Source organism: Trichosurus vulpecula, chromosome 9, assembly GCF_011100635.1.
Source record: "Trichosurus vulpecula isolate mTriVul1 chromosome 9, mTriVul1.pri, whole genome shotgun sequence".
Lineage (NCBI taxonomy): Eukaryota > Metazoa > Chordata > Mammalia > Diprotodontia > Phalangeridae > Trichosurus > Trichosurus vulpecula.
Genome location: NC_050581.1, coordinates 62,230,803 through 62,251,190, shown reverse-complemented (window position 1 = coordinate 62,251,190; position 20,388 = coordinate 62,230,803). Strand labels below are relative to the sequence as shown.

Below are 20,388 nucleotides of genomic sequence, written 5' to 3'. Positions count from 1 at the left end.
GGTTTTTTTATTTAACTTTGCACGCTCCGCGGTTCAGCACAGAACCAGCGCGTAGTAAGCGCCAAACGGACGTTTTTAAGTGGACTTAAAGAGCATCTACTCGCTTCAACAGACCCTGCTATCTACCCACAACGCCCCGGGCTAGGGAGGGGAGAGATTATGTCATCGTCGGCTCCTCCCATTGGTTGGGGGAGGTCCCGGAGCGCGACGCGATGACGAAAGACGCCGGAGGGGGAGGAGAGCGAAGGGAAGAGGAGGAGGGAAGGAAGCGCACAATATGGCGGCGGCGGTGGTGGCGGCTGGGCCCGGGGAGGGCAGAGCCGGAGGCGGCGCCTCTCTCTCTCCCTAGGGGCTGCCGTAAGGGCTGCGGGGACCGAGCCGGAACGTTCGGTCGGCCGGCCGGCGGCGATACCTTTCAAGCCTCGGCGGCGGCGGCGGCGGCGGCGCTCGAGTGAGTGGCCATTGGGCTGTGGGGCCTCCCCTCTCCGGAGGAGAGGCGACCTGGGCTAGGGAAGGGGGAGGGGAGGGCGGAGGGGCGCCGGGTGAGGGGCACGAGGTGAGCTGCGCGAGACCCCTGCGGCTCGAACGGTGGGGCGGGGTGAGGGGCTCCGGGCCCTTCCTGGTCTCGGGGCTAGACCGGTGAGGTCTGAGGGGTTCGGGAGGGCAGAGAGGCCGGGGAGGGGGGCGGGGTAGAGGATGAAGAGAAAAGTGCGGTGGGGAGGGGCACGAGTTAGGTTTTGGGTAGGGAGGGAAGGGAGGAGACGCTGTGAGGGGTCCGGTGTCGGGCAGAGGGGCCCAGAGTGGGGGGATAGAGGGGAAGGAAGGAGGGAGGGGCGGGCCAAGATGAAATTAGGGGAGACCTGGGTGTGGAAGAGGGACCCAGAATTGAGGCCCAGGGTACAGGGTGGGAGGGGGCAGGAAGTTCACAGTCGGATTTGGTATCCTCTGCCCTATTGTCTGTCTTCCTCACTTCACCTCCCTGTGCCTCTCGGTCGGTCTGACCTGCCTGCCTGCCTGCCTGTCTCTTGAGACCTCCCCCAAATGAGAGCGAAGGGTTGCTGAGAACCTCAGCGGAGGATATTGGGGGACAGATCCCATTTCATGGAGGACCGATTCCCAAACTTTCTGGTGTTGTCTGGAGGACGTCTAAAAATTTGCTCAGGCTTAGAAGTCGATTTTAAAAATTAAAAAGCCGCAGGATTTTGACGATTTATTTTGGAAACAGCAAGATAATTGGGGATAGTCCTGAGTGTTGTAAAACCAGGACTGGTTAGATTCTTAAATTTATTTTATTATTGGTCTGTCACTCATTTGTAAGTTTTGTTCCCCCCCTCCCCCATCTCTTCCTCCCGATGGTATTTCTGTTCATTATTATCTCTTCAGATTTGGTCATAAAGGAAAAGTCAAATATATCTCTTTATAAGTTTGTTAGAATTGAGGTTTGAGGCTTTGGTAGCCACTATCTTTTGAGTAATGTAAACTGAAATTGTTAAATCCCGACCTAGTTGACTGGAAAAATCTATTGTATATTTTTACTCGAAGTCCAAGATTATGAAATGTCCCACAGAATTTAAACGATATCTATTGACTCATTAGCCACTGCTTATTTCCTTTAAAGAAGCTCCATGAAGTGATAGCTTAGAGCTAAAAAATACTTCATATTATTAGTAAGAATCCCTACTCATAAAAAGGTAGTGTTTTCAAAGTTTTTTCTTCTTGTTGATTTAGCATTTCTCTAGTTATGTAGGGTATCTTGGTGCAGTTTTAGCCTCTAAACGCTTAAAACTGCACCGAGACTTTTGGGAAGGCCTGTGTGGTAAATAGAGTTCCAAATAATCTGATACTGTTCAGTGGGATTTGGAGAAATGTACAGTGTCATTTTTTTGGTATGGAGGAGTTGGGGCGGAGATTTAAATATGGCAAAAGAACTTCCTGAATTTCAGTTCTGTTTAGTACGAAACTTGTTAGCTCCACATGACACCTTTTTATTTGCCAGGAATATTTTCCTCTGATTTTAACCCCTGTTTTGAAAGAGACAATAGTAACTAGATTCATGAGAAGATTATCTTGAACAGAATTATTGTTATGATTAAGAATGACTATCTTCAACTTTTCCTTCGATTGGCAGTTGATAGCTATGCTTGTACTTTTTGTTTTGGTTTGGCTTTTTTTTTTTTTAATTCTTTTGATTTCTGAGGCAAAGTGTTAATGAACATCCTTGGAGATTTCCAGTTAGTGGTTAGGTCCTAGCCTAATGGTATATTTTCATTACAGTAAGAAAAAGTAATATTCCATATTTCATTACAGTAAGAAAAAGTAATATTCTACTCACTGGACCTGATTGTAGATAGCAGCATTAGAAGTTTTTATTTTCCTGTTACATGTACCAAGGTTACATTTAGTAATTACAAGCAGCATTGAGAAATCATTTTGAATATGAACTTTTTTGTTTTCTAAATGATAATTTAGAGTTAGTCACAGAAGGTGTTTTGTACTCCGTTCTAAATAGTACTTTGATCTGAGGGGAAAATTTGGATGTAAGATTATGAAAATGGGGAATTTCAAATCATAAAAGCTAACACTTTTTGAGAATGGTAGAAATTTGTCTTACCAAGCTTTTGTAAAATAATTAAGATTGTTCCTTTTTAGTTTCACTTTAAACTGCGGGAGACATTTGTAAGATTTGGCACATCTTTTTATGATAATAGTATGCGTAACAGACTGGAACACACTTTATTAGCCCAATTTGTAGAGTGGAGTTTCTACAGACACTGGCTTATAGAATCACCCAAAGTACATAGAATATTTGTAAAGTCTTTAAATGCTGCAGGTAGTTTCCTACTTGATAACTTTTTGAATATAGAAGGCAGAGGTTAAGGGAGGCATAAGACATTTAGGTCTACAATTTTAATGAAAGAATTTAATTAACCTTATAAACCACCTAGTTAGTCCCCTTTAATTTTAAAGGTGAGGAAACTAAGGCCCTACAAGATTGTGATTTAACCAAAGTCTTACAGTTGGTTAGTGGCTTGTATCTTTTACAAATGTAGGATATACCCAATAACAGGATCCTCAGAAAGGGTCATAGTCTTACAAATGATTTTTTAGATATCTTTCTTTTGTATACTTTTGTATTAACATTTCATACTGAGTGGTTCATCTCTGTATATTAGTTTCTTGCACCTCTCTTACTGTTTGTGACAGTTTATCTGTAATGACAGCAATGGTTAAAATGAATAAAGGCTAATAAGAAGTGGCAGGTGCTACCAGTAAATAGTATTGTTGTGAAGTGCTTAAGGTTTTTGAATCTAATGTTTTAATATTAGTGAAGCTAATAAGTATAAAGAAATTTTCATGGGCACAATTACTTGAATTCTTATTTCAGGTAAGAAATCAGCCTTTCATTGACACATAATTTGATTAAAATTTATAGTATAGCAATGAATTATACTAATGTAAATAAATAAACATGGACAGATAAAGATACTTGTGATTTGCTACAGTAGCTTTGAATGAGTGAATGTATTGATTGAAATTTACTGAAAATTCAAATATACTATGACCTGTTTTGGGATTAGTCGAGAATAGTGGTCTCTAAACTATTTTTATCACATCCTTAATAGTAAAAAGTATTTAAGTATGCATCCACAACATGTGTACTTTTACTTTTTTAAAGAAATAAGTTGTGTATACTACTGTACGACTAATTATGTACATTCTAAAGCTATACTATTGTGCTTATAATTATGTACATGCTTAAGTTTTCACAAAAATAGAGATTAAAAAAGGATCAGCTAAACTGAAATAATGTTTCTTCCTAGATTCAGTGGAGAGCTGTTAGAATTTATTAAGTAGAGCAATAACATGATCAGACCTTTTCTTTAGGAAAATCACTTTGGCAGCTGTGTGGAAAATGGATTGTAGAAGGAAGAGACTTAAGGTAGGGACATAAATAGGTGGCACTTGCAATCTTAATTCTGTTGCGAGGTAATGAGGACCTAACCTAGGATGCTGTCCATGTGAGTAGTGAGATACATTTGTCCGCTGATTGGGTATGTGAGGTGAGGAAGAGTAACAATTTGAGTATGATCCTGAGGATACACTGATGATGATTGGAAGGATGACAGTGTTCTTGACAGAAATAGGGAAGTTGACAAGAGGGGTGAGTTGAAGGGAGAAAGATAATGTAAAAGGATTTTTATTGCAAATTGCTACCTATCCGAGTGATGAGCAACTCATTTGTTCCAGGGGAAATGAAAAGAGAGAAGATGGGACTCTTACTCATGTGTCAAGAGCCAGTTAGCTAGCCCTCAGAGGGATGCCTGTCACAACTAGGAGGCGATCTGAGGGACAGGAATTGGGTATAGGATTGGAGCGAATTTCCCCTATGGCACCTGAGTTAGTAGGGCTATCTCCTTCACTGAGGCAATTCAGTGAAGTTTGAAGAAGGTTGAAAAGTTGTACTTCCCACTCTCCAAATGGTCCACTGCCTTCTTGAATTAAAGCCACAATCTCATAGGGGACCTGAACTTCCACATTAGACCGCTGATCTAGGAACAGCATTTCCCTAGTTCATTTTGCCATAGAAAATTTTTGGACTTGAGATATGTTGATGGATCAAAGGGTATACTTACTGCTTGACAGCGTTTTGGAAGAAATGAAACCTACTTTCTTTCACATCTGAAAAGTGTTTTGGTAATCCATATTTGATACATGCATGATTGTGTATTTAATATTTTAGAGAGAAAAAATATTGCTATATTGAAGTTTCTTTTCAAAGAACTCTCAATAGTATATGGAACATCAGGGCTCTGCATGACACAACTTTGAATATGCTGGAGAATAAATGTTTGCTTCTAAAATGACTATCACAAACCCATTTTACAGATTAGGACTAGACTTGTGATTTCATTGGTATAGAGAACTCCAGACTTCTACCCATGCAGCTTCTGTAACTAGTCTTAATAATGTGCAATAATAATAGCATTTATATGACACTTTAAAATTTACGAAGGACTTTACATACATTTTTCTCATTTGATCCTCACCATGACCCTGTGAGGTAGGGGCTATCATTATTATCCCATTTTTATAGGTAAGGAAACTGAGGCTGAACAAGGTTAAATGACCTGCTAGGGTCTTAGGGAGCAGAGGTATCAGACTGGTTCCCAGTTGCTGTTGCCTGAACCAGATTACAATGTGTATGGTACAACAAAGATAATGTTATATTTGTGATTTTCTAAGTCAGTGTGGCCCACAAGGATCCTTTTCTATTGAATTTGACTTCACTGGAGCACTGAGAAACTTTGACTTGCCCAGGATCACATAGCCAGTGTGTGTCAGAAGAGGAACTTGAACCCAGATCTAACTGGCTGTGAGAATAGCTCTCTATTCTCTGAACATTAAAGATCATCAATCGCCACTGCTTGTCTGGTAGCAGTAGATTTTTATTAAAGTGGTAGTTTAACCTGAGAGGAAAGAATTCGGAGTTTGAATCACTCATAATTTGAGTGTTTTAGAAGACAATGAAGTGTATGTGTGTGTGTGTGTCTATTCGCACTTAAAGCTGTTTAACCAGAACAACATGCGTGAGTGATTTAAAAGTTTTCCTAGTGACTGGAAATTTTCACATCTACATTGGAGACTCAAATTCAGCCCAGGTCAGTGGTGACTGAAAGTTCGTTGTAAACACTTGGTTCCTAATTAGGTTATGTTCCAAGAAAACTAGCGTCATTGTTACTTGTAGCTTGCTAAACATTTCCTAGTGTTTAAGGCATGGTGCAGGGGGTACAGTGATCGTGAAGCTTCTTTCAGAGTTTGTAAAGCATTATCACCTTATCATCTTTGACCATGACAAGATAGGCAAGGGTTATTTATCCCCATTTTTATGTAGTTGAGGAAAATGAGACTTCGCTCTCTAGGGATTTGCACAACACAGCAGTGTCTACACTAGTATTCAGGTGGTAAGACTTCTCTGCCAGCATTTTTTCTATTTTTTTCATTCACATCTGCTCTTTACTACCTGGTAGTCTTCCTCAATTCAGATCAGTAAGCATTTATTAAACACCTGCCATGTACCTAGGTACTCATGCCTAGGTTATTGGTCCTAGGGCTATACTGACAAAACTAACAATTTTCTGCCCTTACAGAACTTACATTCTACTGGGAGAATTCATTGTGCTGACAAATAAGAAAATATAAAGTACATAAAAGTAATTTTGTGGAGGGGTAGTCAGGGAAGGCCTTCTGTATGAGGTCACATCTGAGCTGAGCCCTAGAGGAAGCTAGGGATTATAAGAAGGCAGAGGTAAGGAAGGAGAACATCCCAGGCCTGAGGGAAGGAAGGAAGGAGGGGGAGAGGAGGAGAGAGAGAGAGAGAGAGAGAGAGAGAGAGAGAGAAGATGGGATGTAGAGGAAAAAACAAGCTAGTTTGGCTGGAATGAGGAGCATGTAAAGGGGCATGATATGAGTAAATCTAGAAAAGTATACTGCAGCTAGCATCTAAAGAGCTATAGTGTCTTTAAATAGACAACAAAGAAGTTTGTATTTTACCCTTGACTTAATAGAGAACCACTAAGACTTCTTTAGCAGGGGTGTGGTGATGTGATCAGACCTGTGCTGTAGAAATATTATTGTGGTAACTGAAGGATGGATTAGAGAGAAGAGAGAGTAGTTGGGAGGCATTCACAATAGTTGGACAAGATGGAGACTGATGAGGGCCTGAACGTGGGTTGGTGGCTACATGAGTGCAGAGAAGGAGATGATAGATAGAAGAGGTGTTGGGGTGATAAAACTGACAAGGCTTATGGATATGGAAAAGGAGAGGAATGAGTCACTCAAAATTCTGGGGTTGCACATCTGGAAAGATGATGGTACCCTTGGTGTGGAATTCGACAAGCCTGTGGTAGTGGAGCTCAGAGAATTGAGGGCCCAGACAAAACTGAACTCATCAAAGTTAATGATCTCATTGTAGGAAGAGAAGAGGATTCAGGAAAGACCCAGAGAGGGCACCCACATTTAGTTAAGAAATTTGTTGCAGGAGAGGATGCTGTCTAAGAAGGCGTTGGTTAACAGAGTGTGTAGTGAAGTCAAGTAAAAGCATTACTGAAAAAAGACCTTTGGAGTTAGTATTTAAGATATCACTGAATTGCTGGATGAAGTCGGGGAGTATATTCAGAAATAACTCATTTTTAAAATGGCATCTATAAAATATTAAAAGAGGTATACAGTACCTTTGGATTGTTGTGTTGTTTTAGTCGTGTCAGACACTTTGTGATCCCATTTTGGGGTTTTCTTGACAAAGATACTGGAGTGGTTTATCATTTCTTTCTTCTGCTCATTGAGTAGCAGATAGGATTAAGTAACTTGCCTGAGGTTACACAGCTCAAGAAGGTGAGTCTTTCTGACTCCAGGCCCCAGAGCTCTATCCACTACCCCACCTAGTTGTCCACTTTTGGATAAAGCAATTCAAATAGTAAGGTTGAGAAGTGAGTAGGAGGTAAGAAAGTTGAAGTAATGAGTTTGGCTGTGAATAAGTCAATAATCAAGAAATATTTAAGAGCCTACAATGTGCCTGGTACTTTGCTAAATGCTGGGGATACAAATTAGAAGAAAAAGTTCCTATCCTCAAGGACCTTACAGTCTGGTGAGAGAAGATGCACAAAAGGAATCTGTAAAGTGAGGAAGAGGGGAAGGTACTTGGGGCGTGGTGGAGGAGTCCCAAAGTAATACAGCCAGGTGAAAAATGAGATGTTTGTGCTGAGTGATCCTTAAATGAGGTTTTAGAATTAGTTGCTCTACCCTCCAATCATAGGGGCAGAAGGCAGTGATCAATCAATAAACATTTATTTTGTACCTACTGTGTACCAGGCTGTGGTTTTTCTGCGGTTTGTCCTTCATTCTCAAAGAGGACCGTGACATCAGGGAGATGATGACATGACTTGTAATTGACTTTGATTTGAGTGAAGTGGGCTTTGCAAAGTCACCAACCTCACTTTCTCCTCCAGAGCCATCTGGGTCCAGGGGCCAGATATCCATGTGGGTGACTATAGAGGTAGCCCTGGATGCAGTGGAAGACCTTGGACCTTTTAAGCTAAGGTCTTTTCAGGCACTTACTTTGAGTGAGGCAACGCCCATTCAGTGAATAGGCCTCTTTAAGAAGCGAGTCCAGGGATGGCCCCTTAAATTAAAAAAAAAAAATCAAACTGGAAAGGGGAAGACCCTCAGGGTTGCTGGCCGGAAGAGAAACAGTTAAGATTTACATTCTCTCTGAGCCTGGAGGGCCCAAAAAAATAACCATCAAGTGGTGCTTGTTAGGGACTTTTTATTGTTAACTTGGGGTTTACTGGCTAGATTTCTTTCTCAAAGATCAAGCTTTAAACCTGATTCACTCTGGATCTCATGTGCCAGGCACTGAGGATACAGACAATCCCTGTAGCTTCCAAACTAATGAGGAATTCAACAAGCAAACACATTTATGCAAAGAAACTGTATGTGCAGGATAAATAGATAATTAACAGAAGGAAGGCCCTTAAATTAAGAGTGGGGAAGGCTTCCAATAAAAGATGGGATTTTAATTGGGACTTGAAAGAAGGTCAATAATCATTGCAGAGGAGGGAAGAGCTTTCTAGGGATGGGGGATTGTCCGAGAAAATGCCTGGAACCCAGAGATACATGTCTTGTTTGTGGAGCAGACAGGAGGTCAGTGCCATTGGATCTAAGAGTAAGTGGCAGGGAGTGAGGTGTAAGACTGGAAAGGTAGGAGGGAGTTAGATTATGAGGGCTTTGAATGCCAGAGCATTTTGCATTTGTTCCTGGAGGCAGTAGGGAACCACTAGAATTTATTGAGGGGGGGTTGAATTGGCTGAATGGAGGATGGATTGGAGTAGGGAGAGACTTTAGGCAGACAGATCCACCAACAGACTAATACAATAGTCCAGGCATGAGGTTATGAAGGCTTGCACCAAAATGGTGGCGGTGTCAGAGAAGAGGGGTTGCAAAGGCTGAATCATAGTTGTTGGCAACAGATGGGATGTGGGGTGTGAGAGAGAGTGAGGAGTCCAAGGTGACTCCTAGATTGCAGGCTTGAGGGACTGGGAGAATATTATTGCACTCTATACCAATAGGGAAGGGAGGAGGGGAGAGTTTAGGGGGAAAATGACAAGTAATGTTTTGGATATATTGAGTTTTAGATGTCTTCTGGACATCCAGTTCGAGAGGTCTGAAAAGTAGTTGGAGATGTGAGATTGGAGGTAACCCGAGGGGTTTAGGTTGGACAGGTAGGTTTAAGAATCTTCAACATGGAGATGATAATTAAATCCATGGGAGCCGATGAGCTTATCAAGTGAAGTGTGGCTAACATGGGAGAGAAGAAAAGAGAGCCCAGGAACACCTATGGTTAGTAAGTGAGACCTGGAAGAGGAGCCAGCAAAGGAGATAGAGAAAGAGCAGTCAGATAGGTAGAGAACCAGGAGAGAACGGTTTTCCCCCAAAACCAGGAACCAAGAGAATATCAAGGAGAGCTCTCAAATGATGAAATGTAAGGACCAGGGTTGTGTAGGACTGTGTAGGATGATGAGATTTTTCCCAATGATGACCTTCCCAAAAGCATGGTGGAGAAGTCGGAGAAGTCCCAAAGTAGTGTAGCCAGGTAGGAAATAAAGGATTGAGGTAGAGGGGGGACATTGACTTGACTGGTTGTCACGGTCAAATGAAAAAAAATTTTTTTTTATGGCTAAGGGACATCTGGGAATGTTTACAAGCAGAAGAGAAAAGCCAGTGAAAAGATTGAAGGTGAGAGGGAGGATGATTGAAGAGGCAAGTTCCTAGAGGAGTCAGAAGGGCAGGAGATCAAGGGATATGCTGTTTAATTTAGGAAGGCACTATGAATGCATTTATTCTTGAGCATTATTTTCAAGCTGAGGTTAGCATAGTTATGTTAAGCTTAAGTAATTGATAGGAAGACCTGGGTTCAAGTTCTGTCTCTGACATACTGGCTTACTGGCCATGTGACCTTGGGCAAATCACTTAACTTTTTAATGAATGAATGAAAGTGCTAGAGACACCAATAGAAAAGTAACAAAAATTCCTGCTCACACGGAGCTCACATTCTAATGGGAGAGGCAACACATGTGGAAAGTTTCAGCTCTGAGTCAGACAGAAAGGTGTCCTTATGGGGCAGCATCAAAATAAATTTTAATACCTTTTCTTTAACGTCATTTCCACTGATGAAAGTCACATCAGCTTCAGTTGTTGAACCATCTGGACTGTGCCAATAACTTGGGAGACAAGAAATTTCTTTTCTGAATCTTTAAACAGCTACACTTACAGCACCTGAAGGAGCAGCTGCCAGGCTGCTCTCCATAAGGATTGCTTCCCAAGATGATGTCTGAGGGCATTGGGCTAGAACCATTGCCATTGCCAAGGCTCTTGGGTTCCCAGCCCTGGACTGTTTCTGTCAGGATGTAAGGGGAAGTGGGGTCAAGCTAGTGGTGGTTTGACTTGCCTGGCACATGCTGCTTCCAGTCTCTCCCTCAAGGTGCCTTGCTGCTTCAGCTAGGCTAATTTGCCTGCCCCTTTATGTGACAGTTGGAAGGCAGTTGGTTGGTAGTTGGTGGGAATGGCTGGCCCCTTACTCGTAGGAGTTAACTTCTCCAGATGACGGCCCTGAAGACTGGGTTGGATGCAGGAATAGTGTTCTGGTGTATAGTACTGACACTTCCAGGGCTCCTGTGCCTAATTTCTTGTTGTTGGCAGTGGAAGAAGGTGGGTGCCCATTCCAAAATGATTTTTCTGTTCGATGATGGCCATGAGATCACAGTCACAAGCCAGTTGGTATCTCACCTGAAGTGTAAGGGCTATACATAGTTTGAGCAAAACAAAAACAGAATAACTTGACAAGGTTGGCAAATTTTTAACCAAACTCTGCTCATAATGAAGCTGTAAGCTAATATCTAAAATCTTACATTTATTGATGCCTTCTATTTTTGTATTGGTCATTTCAACCTTCTCTTCCCCTGGACTAAACCCTCCCTTATGACAAAAACATTTAAGCAAAAATACAGGCCCTTTTTAGTAGTCAAACCTTTGCATTAAAATCTGGAAAAGATAATGGAAACAATTGTCTAAGAGCAAAACATCAGTTGTCTTCCAAATAATAAGCATGAACCTAGAATTATCTCATGAAATCTTTTTAAAATGACCTTTTTGATTTGGTGAATTCTACTCTGGGGCAGAATGATGTAAAGAGCAATGAACTGATTTCAGTCCCAGCTCTGCAACTAAATTTCCTTAAGCCTCTGTTTCCTTATCTAGCAAATGTGTGGTTTAGGTAGGCTTCCTTCAAATTCTAAAATTCTATAATTCTGTAACAGAGGGTCTATTGGAAGAGTACTATTAAAGTTTTTACTTTTCTATTTAATGACAAGCATTAAATTTTTAAAAAAAGATTAAGAACTTTATGGATGAGAATTGGAGAATAATGACTTATTAATAGTCTTGCTTCTAATTCCACTCCATTTTACCTCACTTCTACGTATTATCTAAAGTTATCTTCCCACATATTAGCCTATTAGGCTAGGACTACGGATGATGTAGCATAGGGCTCTCACCCTTTTTATGGGAAGAAGGTATTTGTCATTTCCCTGAAGCCTTGGAATAGAGGGAAAGAGACACAAGTCATTACCAACCAAAATGTTCCACAGCAGGCCATTTTCTTCTCAATGATGGAATTCCTCAGCAAACCTCAGAAAGGCCATGATAGTTAACTACTGTTATTTCTCCATGTGTAAGGTGCGCTTTAATTTTGGGGCTTGAAATGTGAAAAGAAAATGTATTACATAAAGTTATTGAACTCAAGTTTTATTCATCTGCTCATAGCTTTCAGGCATCTTTTGGGCAAGTCTGGTGCGTGTACGCGTGCTTAGGCCATTCCGTTTCATGAACCTGAAGCACCAAGCTCCTTTGAAATCAGTAACTTCTTTTTCATCAGCAATTCTTCTTACCTCATGCTGAACCATCTTGGTGGACACAGGAATTCCAATTGCCCTTTGCTCTTCAATCCATATCTTCAACTCCCTCTCTAAATCAGGCCACTTTGCTGACTTGCCTCTCATGGCCGCCTTCTGCCGTGGTGTTTTCAGTAGGGTTTCTTCTTCCCATAGCCAGTCTTGGATTGTTTTCTCAGTTGGAAGAGGACCAAACTTATGTTCAGCAGCACGATTTCCATTCACTTTTGCAAACTGGATCACTTTTAACTTGAATTCGGCACTGTACAAAAATCTTTTCTGACCCATTTCTGGGCAGAATGTGGCAAAACGTATCAGTTACGCATGTGAAACAGTGACACAATGTGAGCACAGAGACAACAAGCACAAAAAAGTGGGAAATGCAAGTAAAAAAATCTACAACGAGCGCAAAAACAAGTGTGAAAAAGCAGGAAATACAAGTGAAAAAAAACCTACAACCACTGTATAAGACGCACCCAGTTTTTAGACCCCAAATTTTTCGGAAAAGGGTGCATCTTATACATGGGGAAATACGGTAATCCATGGGTTTGGATCTCTACTGGTTTCCATCCAAATGTAACATGGCTTGCTTGGTAGGAAAGAAAAAGAGTGTATGGATAAAGAATACTAACTCTAGAGAATAAAAGTGCTTCCAGTTGTAAACAGGAAAATGCCATGTGTTTCCCCAAGAGAAAAATGGCCAAGAAATGTGAAGTTTTCAAATGAAAGTTAAATTATCATGAAAAAATGTTCCATATCACTAAAAACTTCGTTTCAAAATTTGTATTTCATAATTCACAATTTTGCAATTGTAATTCACAATAATTTCACAATAATCCATCCATCTTTGAATCTATGAAATGACATAGCCGTTTACATTCATTCGACACTCACTGTTTCATACATTATTATGTATCGTTATATTATCATTATATGTGGAGTTTCTAAGCCAGGTATTCTCCACAAATGTGGGTATGGGGAGGAGTGCCAGTAGATATATAAGGAACAATTAAAGTAGTCAAACTACAGATTACATTTTCCATTCGTGTGTTATGAAATCTGTCTCATTACTTTATGGTGAGCCCATATATACCTCGGTTATCACTGAAGGCTTTTAAGTCTTCAGTGACGATGAGATTCCTATTATATCAAATAAAAGCTTAGGCCAGGGTCCCATTATTCCAAGTGCTACCATAAAATAATGCAAACGCAATCTTCCTTAAGGAGCAAGCTTCTGCCAAAGATTATGGGGGGGGGGGTTATAGATTTAGAGCTCAGTGGGACCTTATGGGTCCTCTAGGTACGAAGCTTTTAAACTTGGGATCTATGAGTTTTTTTTTCATATATTTTGATAATTATGTTTCATTAATTGTTCCCCTTGTAATCCTATGTATTTTATGTCTTTAAAAACATTATTCTGAGAAGGGATCTATAGGCCTTCCCAGACCTCCAAAGGGGTCCATGTCACAAAAAAAGTCAAGAAACCCCTACTCTTGTCCACCCCCCCCCCTTAAGGGATAAGGATAAGGAAACCAGGGCACAGGGATTAAATAATCCACCCCCTCTGACTCTAAATCCAGGGTTCTTTCCACTTTATTAAGTTGCCTCCCAATGAGGAAACTGAGGTTCATAGAGGTTAAGCAATTTGCCCAAGGTCATATATACTTAGTAATTGGCAAAGGTGGGATTCCAGTATAAATTTTCCTGTCTCTAAATTCAGCATTCCATCTGCTATGCCTTGGAAGTTCTCTTAATTAAAGGCATAAAGTAAATTGTGTTCAGTGCACAAAAAAGAAAATTTAGATAAAGTATGGACATTCAGGGGAATGTCCAATGTTATTATGACATTGTTATATAATAGTGACAATGTTATTGTTCAGTGTGAAGATAAACAATAAACCTAAGGACCACAGCCTGAATTTCAGCTCCACTCTAGAAAATAGTTTAATGGTGACAAAAACTACAGCTGTCCAGAGATTTAGATAGTAAAGGAGTAGAATTAAACTCTTCCAAGATCATATCAGTGACTTCTCATCCCACACTTGTTCCTTGATTAAAAAACAAACTCAAAAACTTATTATAAGGACATCAAAAATCATTAACAACTTCGGCTGAGTGAATCATTATAAAATGAGTTCAGTACTTTCAGCACAAGAAAATTCTCTAAGTAGTTGCCAATAACATGCCATCTTATTTTTATTTTATAAAAACATTGAATCTTGCCCAGGCATTTACTTGCTGCAATGACCCAGCACAAGTCATTTTTAATCTGTCTCAGCCTCAGTTTTCTCAACTTGTGCAAAAAGGAGGGTGATCATCTGCAGAATGGGGATGATGATAATAGCACCTCTCTCACAGCCCATTACCTCCAATTTAATGTCAAACTGAGCCAGCTAATTTTTCTCACACACTTTTCTGTCTCTACCTTTGTACTCCCGATCACCCTCCGTATGCCTAGACTACTGTCATTTCTCATCTCTGACTAGACTACATAAATTTCTTTGAGACAGATTATATGAAAACCTTCTGAAGGAGACCTTTACCAGTGCACTCTGCTCTCCTTCAGGTTCTGAACCTTCAGTGTATCATAGACCCTTTTGGAAGTCTGGCAAAGTCTATGGGCTCACTCTTAGAATTTTAAAAATCTGCAATTGAAGGAAATGCTCTAGCATTTCTAATTTCAGTTAGAAGATTAGTGAAAATAAAGATCTAATTTTTTCCCCACCTAAGTTCATACAACCCCTGAATATGAAGATTCTCTGTCAAAAAATTATCTTCTGTCTTGTGCATGTCTGTTAATTTACATGTCTCCCTGAATGGGATGTGAGCTCCTTTGAGGTCAGGGGCTGTTTTTCCTTTTCTTTGTGTTCCTAGGACAATGCCAGACAAAGTAAGTACTTAATAAATGAATGCTTGTTGACTGACTTATCTTCACCTACCACTTAGCATCTATTCCTGAGTTCTCTGATGTAGCACATTTAACCTGCTCAGAAATCTGAAGTCATCTTTGATATTCTTCACCATCCTGTACCTATACCTATCACATCCTGTTTCTATCTCCCATCTCCCCTATTCAATCCAGCCCATCACAGAGTTCTGCTTGGTGAGAGATGTAAAAGGTAGAATGTGCCCTAGTCCAGACCCTGCCTTGCCACTTGACTCATGTACATGGCCGATTTGGCATTCTACCTTTTGCCTCTATCCTTACTCTATGTAGAGCTGTTAGATTTATTCTTACAAATCTCTCTGATCACATGTTTTTCTTTTATGATGACTCCAGTTACTTCACATTAAATTTAAAGTATAGGTTATCAGCTTTAAAGCAAATGCTTATTATTGGTTTGATACCTCTAACACTTTTTTCATCTGCTATTCTTCATCTCATATCCTCCAAGTTTAGTAACCTCTTTAACATTGTAATTGTGTCAAGTGATAAAATGGAATGTCTCGTTTCGAAGTAAAGAATATAAATTATGTACCTCTTTCATTACTTATCAGGAAGAACAAGGTACTCCAGAAGCAAATTTTATTTCCCCCCCAGGAATATGTTGTACTGGTTTTTAAAAAATTTTAATTAATTCTTTAATTAATAAAAGTCTAGTTTCTCTCTTTTCCACTCCCCTCTCACATTGAAAAAGGCAAAACAAAACCTTTGTAACAAATATGTATAGTTAGGCAAAATAAATTTCCAAATTGGCCACATGTTTAAAAATAAATACAATGTACGTATATATACATATATATGTATGTATATATATCAGGGAAATAAATTTTTAAAACTGGGAGTAAGGGCTAAAACTTTATTTTTAATGAAAGCGTTTTTGAAAGGTAATCAGAATTTGTTACGTGGGCCCAGCAGGTTGAGGAGGGAAGAATACATTGAGAAATGAAGGTTATATTAAAAAAAATTTTAAAAAGAAATAAAAATAAAATATCGTACAAAATATATTATAAAAACTCACTTGGGGAAAAAAATCTTTGCATCGTATCTGATAAAAATCTGCTATCCAAAAGTTTTTTAAAGTCTTCTATCCAAGATATATAAGAAGTTGACCCTAACAGATAAGACCAATAGCTGTTCCTCCATAAAGAATATGAAGTTTCTCCAAAGAAGAAACTCCAACCATCACATGAATAAATGAAATGAAAATAACCCCAGAAGTTTCACCTAACATACACTAAATTGGCAAAAAAAAAAAAACCAACCCACAAAAGATTAAAGTCATTGGAACACCTGCAGGAAGATGTGCAAACAAATTCACTTTTGGTGGTGCTATGAACTGATTCAGTGATTCAAAAATAAAAAAAAATTGTAATTATGTAAGTTGCTAAACTGTTTATATACTTTGTTTTAGAGATCTTATTACTGTGCATTTATTTCAGGGGAATCAAATGACAGAAATATTCCATATGTTCTGAATAATTCCTAACAGCACTTTTTGTAGTAGCAAAAATAGAGACAGAGTAGATGTTTTTTAACTGGGGAACAAATGGATAGCTATACAAAATACAGTGTATGCATGTAGTAGAATATTGATTGTTGAACTGAATTGTGATACAATAGAAGACAACGAAGCTTATACCTAAAGAGATCAAACAAAAGAGAAAAAGGACCGAAGTGTACCAAAAATATAGCAGCTTCAGAGATTTCTTAAGAGAATGACAATTAATTGGGCAATGACTGAACAAATTATGATATATGAAAGCAATGGAATCTTATTGTCCAATAATAAATGACAGTTTCAGAGAAATCTGGGAAGATTTGTATGAACTGAAGCAGAGTGAACAGAATTAGAAATACTTAAATATTAAATAACAGCATTGTAAATAAAAACAACTTTGAGAAAGACTAACTACCACCAGTTCAGAAGACCAGGACCTTAGTGAAGTGATGCAGAGTAAAGAAAGAACAGAGAGGATAATGACAATAAAAGAATTTGGATTAAATTAATGATCGATCTTGATTCCAAAGATAAGATAAAGTACTTCTATCCTCTTTGAAGAGAGGGAATGAGGGGAAGGCAGAGAGGGAGGAAGGGAAAGGGGTAGAATGTTACATAAGCTATTAGAAATGGTTGGTGTGCCAGTTTGCTTAGTAAATGAGGGTTCTAAATGATACACTGGGATGTGGCATTGATGTAAACATTAACATATGCACAGTGCCTTGGCTTCTTAAACAGATTATACTGAACATAATTTAACCTTTTTTCTTGATGATCAGGGTCATTTTTCTGACCAGTGTGCCAGCAGTATGGAACAGTGGTCCAGATTTTCAACTAGAAGCAAAGAGATTGAAATTCTGGTCTAGTCTTAGCTTTGTCACTTCCTAGGTGATTTTGAGGAAGTAACTTGCTTTGGGCCTTGTTATCTGCCTTTGTAAAATGAGATTGAAATAAAATGAAATAAATGAACTCTAAAGTCCATTCAAGTTCTAATATTCTGTGTGATAAATATCCTCCATTCTTTTTAGGAATCATCCATGTGATCCTAATTCAGCTCTCTATAAAAGCTGTTCCTTCTCTGCTTTAAAACAGAGAATAGACGTGTGATTTCATTGGTATAGGGAACTCCTGATGAAGAGAGTCTCTCTAGTAAAGTAGTCTTAAAAGTTGTTGGAGCCCTGCTTCCAGCCCATTCTTCATAGCCATCATCTGGAGAAATAACTCCTGTGGGGAAAGGGCCAGCCATTCCCACCAGCTACCAACCAACTGCCTTCCAATAGGGCAGGCAAACCAGCCTAGCTGAATCAGCAAGGCACCTTCAGGGAGAGACAGGAAGCAGCATGTGCCAGGCAAGTCAAACCACCACTAGCTTGACCACCACTTCCCTTTAGACTCTGATGGAAACAGTCCAGGACTGGGAACCCAAGAGCCTTGGCAATGGCAGTGCTTCCAACCCGATGCCCTCAGACATCATCTTGGGAAGCAGTCCTTATGGAGAGCAGCCTGGCAACTGCTCCTTCAGGTTCTGTAAGTCATAGTTGTTTAAAGATTCAGAAAAGAAACTTCTTGCGTCCAAAGTCTTTGGCACAGTCCAGATGGTTCAACATCTGAAACTGATGTGACTTTTATCAGTGGAAATGATGTTAAAGAAAAGGTATTAAAATTTATTTTGATGCTACCCCATAAGGACCTTTCCATATGACCCAGAGCCGAAACCTTCCATATGTGGTGTCTCTCCCATTAGAATGTGAGCTTCTTGAGAGCAGGGACTTGCTTTTCTATTTATGTCCCCAGCACTTGGCCCAATGCTTTGCACATATTAAGTGCTTAATAATTATTTCACTTGTTAGTTATTCTTGCTTTTGAATTCCAGATTTTAACTTGTGGTAAGTGTCAAGAAAACATGAGCTGATATGGAATATGCTAATTTGTGTAAAGTTTGGTATTGTAGAGCCCTCTTTAACATAGCTCAATGAGATTCTAATATTTGGAATTTTCTTAAAATTCTGGCAGACATAGGAACTTTTGTGGTAGAAAAAACAAACATGACATGTATAGGATTTGGAAATAAATTTAGATAGTTGAATTCAAAATTTAGTTTATAGGCCATTGTCTTCAAGATGCCTGGTGAGATTATATCTCTGCTCTTTTTTAAAAATAATATTTTTCCTCAATTACATGTAAAAACAATTTTTAACTTTCTCTTTTAAAACTTTAAGTTCCAGATTTTTTCCCTTCCCTCCCTTACATGGTAAACAATTTGATATAGGTTCTACGTGTGCAATTATGCAAAACATATTTCTACATTAGACATGTTGTGAAAGAAGACCAAAGAACCCCCCACAAAACCAAAACCGAAGAAAAATTAAGTTTTAAAAGTATACTTTGATCTGCATTCAGACTATATCAATTCTTTTTTAAAATATTTATTTTTAGTTTTCAGTGTTCATGTCCATAAAATTTTGAGTTCCAAATTTTCTCTGCCTCCTTCCTGTCTCTCCACCCCAGTTTTGGTGTGCAATCTACATCAGTTCTTTCTCTGCAGGTGGATAGCCTTTTTCATCATAAGTCCTTTGGAATTGTCTTAGATCATAGTATTGCTGAGAATAGCTAAGTCATTCACAGTTGATCATTGTACAGTATTGCTGTTACTGTGTACAGTGTTCTTCTGGTTCTGCTTACTTCACTTTGTATCAGTTCATGTGAGTCTTTCTAGGTTTTCCTGAAATCATCTTGCTTGTCATTTCTTATAGCACAGTAGTGCTTCATTGCAATCATATACCACAACTTATTCAGCCATTCTCCAATTGATGGATAGCCCCTCAATTTCTAATTTTTTACCATCCCAAAATATGCTGCTGTAAATATTTTTGTATAAGTTGGTCCTTCCCTCCTTTTTTGATCTCTTTGATATATAGACTTAGTAGTGGTATTGCTCAGTCAAAGGGTATGCACAGTTTTGTAGCCTTTTGGGCATAGTTCCAAATGGCTCTCTGGAATGTTTGGATTTGTTCTTATCAGCAGTTACATTACTGTCCCAATTTTCTCACATCCCCTCCAGCATTTATCATTCATTTCTACTTTTTGTACTTATGAAAGAATAATCTTAATATTTGTCTGAATTACATGATCCTAGTGACATTAAGTCTTGTCTTTAATTTTGTATTTCACCTTTTTTTTTTGGTAAAACAGATGGTTTGAAGGAGTAAAAGTAGTTGGCTGAGTCTTCTGGGTATAAAAAAAGGCACCCTGTGGACCTGCGGATAGTTGGGCCCAGTTTGAAGAGGAAGGGTTAAAGATACAGACGTAAGAGTAGGATCTAGATGAGGGAAACATTGTAGGATTATAAGATTGTAGTCATAACCAGGTTTTGATATTTATGGTTATTGATTACCAAGATTTTTGAGCTAACGGTATCCTCAGCATTGCGAAATAGGAACATCGATTGAGAAGAAATTCTGCTCTTCATAGAGAGAGATGGGAAGCATAGCAATTGTATATTAAGTGCTTTTTTTGGTTTCTTTAAACACTTACTTTTCCATTTTCTTAGATAAGTTCCCACACTATTATGCTAATGGCCTTGAGACATTAGAAGTAAAATCATTTGGAAAAGAAGAAAGGGTTAGATTTATTTCTAGGCTGGCAAGATAATTTGGGATAATTTGGGGGAGTCAGCGTATTGGCTATTTGGACTGGCGATGGTAAAAATGGACATGAAAATGGTAAAAATTGAGTATTGTCTACCTTTTTTTATATTAATACAATTCTAAGAATCTAATAATCAAGAATTATAGACAAGATATGCATAGCCATGTAGGTAGGACTGCGTTATTTTAGTTAGTGATCTAGTTCAAGAAATAATTTAAGTGGAAATGTTAGCCAGTTAAATGAAAATGGCAGTGTGGAGAACCAGCTTCCACCTGGATTCAGGTTGCACTTTG

The 20,388-nt window shown here is 39.1% G+C and overlaps 1 protein-coding gene across 1 annotated transcript in view; it reads left to right on the top strand.

The window, feature by feature from the left end:
* The first annotated feature begins 211 nt into the window (after positions 1–211).
* Positions 212–20,388, top strand: part of UBAP1 (ubiquitin associated protein 1) — a 51,460-nt gene continuing 31,283 nt past the window's right edge. Inside the window, exon 1 of the mRNA XM_036739175.1 lies at positions 212–451. The gene's annotated coding sequence lies outside the window, so the exon portion shown is untranslated. The remainder of the gene's footprint in view (positions 452–20,388) is intronic.